The sequence below is a fragment of the Octopus bimaculoides genome, chromosome 23, assembly GCF_001194135.2.
Source record: "Octopus bimaculoides isolate UCB-OBI-ISO-001 chromosome 23, ASM119413v2, whole genome shotgun sequence".
Taxonomy (NCBI): domain Eukaryota; kingdom Metazoa; phylum Mollusca; class Cephalopoda; order Octopoda; family Octopodidae; genus Octopus; species Octopus bimaculoides.
In genome coordinates, this window is record NC_069003.1 from 10,121,975 (window position 1) to 10,126,279 (window position 4,305).

Consider the following 4,305-nt stretch of genomic DNA (forward strand, 5'->3'; position numbering starts at 1 on the left):
GTGTGTGTGTGTGTGTGTGTGTGCGTGCGTGCGTGTGTATTTGTCCCCATCACTGCTTGACAACCGGACTTGGTGTGTCCATGTGCCTGTAGCTTAGTAGTTCGGTAGAATCATTATCACACTGGGTGAAATGCTCAGCGGCATTTCGTCTGTCTTTACCTTTTGAGTTCAAATCCCGCCGTGGGTGACTTTGCCTTTCATCCTCTTTTAGGGTTGATAAAATAAGTACAAGTTAAGCACTGGAGTCAATGTAATCGATTTACCCTTCCTCCGAAATTGCTGGCCTTGTGCCAAAATTTGAAACCAGTGTAAAGGCAGCTAGCTGATAGAATCGTCACAGAACCGGGCAAGATGCTTTGTGGCGTTTCGTTCTTCTTTACATTCTGAGTTCAAATTCCGCCGAGGTCGATTTTGCCTTTCAATCATTTTAGGGTCGATAAGATAAATATTAATTAAGCACTGGGGTCGATGCAATCGATTTACCCCCTCACCCAAATTGCTGGTCTTGTGTCAAAATTTGAAACCAATATAAAGTAAATTTCTAAAATATCTCATGACTAATTTGACCTCCAACTATCTAACAATACCCAACAATTTGTTTTCTTATTTTACAGTCGTTAGGAAACAATCAACATGACGTAAGTTCATCTTTATTAACTCTTTCATTCTCACCTCCATTTTGCCTCTTTCTTCCCTTCTGTATTGTTCAAAAGGACTGCATCGTTCAGGTTAACGTATACTTTGTATGCTGTATATATTTTTATCGCAACCATACGTGCTCCCTCCAACTGCTCGTGCTCTTGATGAGAGATGCACTTATTGTCAGCCACCAAGTAACATCCTCAACTGGTTATGGTCAAGCAATTGGCAAGGAAATCTGCTGTGCTGTGGCTCATCTTTTACACCATTGCTGTTGTTATTGTTATTGACTGTAGCCATCAAAGTTACCCTAGAGTACAGATATATGAAGCCCAATACACCCATCAGAACTACCCGTCTGATAAGGATACATCAGTCACATGCATCACAACGATATGTGCGCAGCATTGTGATCTCATATCAAGATAAACATCGCATGACCTTGCAGGTGGGACCCAGTTAGAATTTTCTTCAGGTCGAGTAGGTTTGTTTTAAGGATGATGAACACCCATGGTTCCAGAGGTGAATTATTCAAACCCCAAAGAATTCTTCTCAGCACATAGCTATGATGCTCCCCCATAAGGTAATAGGCGTAGATGCATATCTCAAGGGTTATTTAACTTTCATCAGTACCTCATTCAACCCATCAACTATTCACAAACGCATTGCTTAAATACCCACTAAGTTTGACGGTGTAACACTACTGGATATACCAATTTACATATTAAGCACATTCTTGGCAACTGGTAACTGGTACGTAAATGTCAATTGTTAGCAAGGACGCAGAATATCGTTTTGCGAGCATAATAAGTTACCGAGTGTATTAAAGGTTTACAAATCGATATTGTGTTTTAATTTTGCGCTAGCAATGCAATTTTCCATCGAAATCAGGGCCAGCACTGCAAGTTACGACGTTTATTCAAACAATGCGTAATAGATGTATATGAATATTTCAAGAGTTATTGCCCTTTAATTAGTACTCCCGCCCATCTAATTCCTCAACTATCCATGAACACATTGCTTATATACTCACTAGGTTTAGCTGAGTAACATAATTGTATGGACCAATTTGAATATAAAACGCATTCCTGATAACTGATACGTATATTTAATCGCTGGCATGGTCACAGCATTTCGTTTTGTAACTATAGTGTACTGCCGTGTATAAGCAATAGTTTTCATTAACATATTAGTATAAGCTTCCATATATGTGGATGATATTCCGAATAACGCAGGCAGAATGATCCTTTTGCTACATCCATGTGATGCATCTTTAGGATGATGATGATAGTGGCGGCGGCGGCGGTGGTGGTGGTTATGTAGATGATGATAGTGATGACCATGATGATTGCCAATATTTTGTACAACAAAGAGGGGAGGTGGTAGAATTATTAGTGCGCCGAGCAAAATGCTCAGCGGCACAAGAAACCAACATATCTTGTACAGCGACATTTTGTTACTTTCTTTGATATGATAATTTTCTTTTCCTGTTTCCTTCAGGGTTACGAAGACGTAAACACCATACAGGGAAACAATTGGGGCCATACGAATCAAAATTTTGAGAATGAGACCAGCTGGGGCATGCCGGTAAGCAATTCAAAATTGACTTCTCCCCTTTTCGCATCAAAATCATTCATTTTGTTTTGAGAATAGGTTTTTATTTTATCATTTCCTTTTAGCCAAACAAATCGGTCTCAGGGCTTTTTTTTTCAAATCTGTCATTTTTCCTGAAACTGTTAAAATACCAGGATGCAAAGAAGCCAACACTTATTATCAAGCGATAGGGCTGTACAAACACACATACACACACTACACATTCATCCCACCCTTCAATCGGAGCAATGACAATGAATTTCATACCATGAACTCCCAGGGAGTATCATCGTAAGGAGGTTCAATTTCTGAAGGGCTGCTTCAATGGCCCCACTGCCCCCCCCCCATTGTTACTGCATTTACATCGCTCCTACGCTTATTGGTTAAACTATGATCAGTATCAGTGTTTAGCACAATTGCAGAAATAAGTTCCATTACAGAAGGGTAGCGGGCCGCGAAGCAGCTCGATAGTGGGTTTCAAAGGTGCCCTCCGCTGGAGCAAACCTGAATACCGCCCGAAGGGCGGCTTCAAGGTTAGTAATATTCAATTTAAGACTTTTTAAACATCGAATGACTATGAAGGTCCACCTGAGTAAAAAAAAAGGGACCCAAAGGGATTTGTAGGTAATAACGAGGTTGGGACAAACTGTTGTATACAATATTTCTATCTCATTATCTACAATTTCTTTTACAGATGGAGGCTTATCCAAATTCAAGTGTGCCTCAAAGACAAATACATCTATGGAATGTAAGTAAATATTGTAATGGCTTTTGTATTTTCTCTGTACTGGAGCTGACCTACAGACACCTGGGTGGCGTTCATTACTGTAATTTTTTTCACCTTTTATCTTTTGTCTGTTTCAGTCATTAGACTTCGGCCATGCTGGGGCACCATCTTGAATAGTTTTAGTCGAACAGATTAATCCTAAGACTGTTTTTGAAGCTTAGTACTTATTCTATCGGCCGTTTCTGCCGAACCGCCAAGTTGCGGGACATAAACACACCAACATCGGTTGTCAAGTAGTGGTGTCGGACAAACACAGACACAAAGACACACACACATACCCACATCGATATATACGACGGGATTCTTTCCAAATTATTTTGAAGACTGCGGAATAAATGATAATTAGATGGGGCAATGTCCGGCGAATATGGTGGTTGGGGTAACGTTCACAATTCAAGCTGCTCCAGTGTTTAGAAATATCATCCTCACTGTACGTGGTCGAGCATTATCCTGAAAGAAGAAAACCTTTCGACTTGAAACCAAAGTACTGACTTAAGTCACTCAAGCTGCTCGCAGTAGATCTCCTTTGTTATCATTTGGTTTGGGTAAAAAAGTTCAAAGTGGACTAAACTTTTCAAATCCCACCTAACAGATAACAATACCTTACGTGGGCGAAGACTTTCTTTAGCCTGGGGTTCCGGTGTTTCTCCTTTCCTTACCCACTGTCTCTGGCGCTTGGCATTTTTATAGAGAGCCCATTTCTCGTCACCGGTTACTATTCGGTCCCTGAGACGTGACAACAACGAAGAGAACACATTCACTCTCTGCGTGCAATTGGACTAGGGAGGTTTTTGAAGAACCCATTGACATAATTTGCTGACTTTTCTCATGGCACGCAGGTGTCGATGAATGGTTGAATGTCCAAATCCAAGCTTTTCTGCTAGTTACTTCACAGTTACGATGGGATTTTGTTTCACCAGGGTTTGCAGGATATTTTCATCGAGCTCTGCAGATCTTCCAGAACGAGGCTCGTCTTTTAGGCTGCAGTTTGTAGTTTGTAGTTTCTAGGTTTGTAGGCTTACGCTTATTGTCTGATCCCCATAAACTGCATTAATATTCTTCGCACTTCCCGTTGCGTTGTCGCCTTTATTGGACTCATAAAGCAAAATATGTCGAATATGCTCCTTTGTCACTTCCATTATAGCTTTGAAAAAATAACTGTTAAAATCGAACTACACTCTTCAAAACTTGCACTAACAATAAGGAGAAGGTAAAATTACTACCTGCTTTTATAGCAAGTTGATGCAGGTAGTTTATCCCCTTCCTCTCCTGAATTTTAGTTCATG

The 4,305-nt window shown here is 40.4% G+C and overlaps 1 long non-coding RNA gene across 2 annotated transcripts in view; it reads left to right on the top strand.

Annotated features, from left to right (window-relative positions):
- The window catches only part of LOC128250600 (uncharacterized), a 12,471-nt gene that overhangs the window by 1,315 nt on the left and 6,851 nt on the right, over positions 1–4,305 (top strand). For both annotated transcript variants that reach the window (XR_008266629.1, XR_008266628.1), the window contains exons 2-4: positions 615–638; positions 2,140–2,226; positions 2,927–2,980. This is a non-coding gene — a long non-coding RNA (uncharacterized LOC128250600). The remainder of the gene's footprint in view (positions 1–614; positions 639–2,139; positions 2,227–2,926; positions 2,981–4,305) is intronic.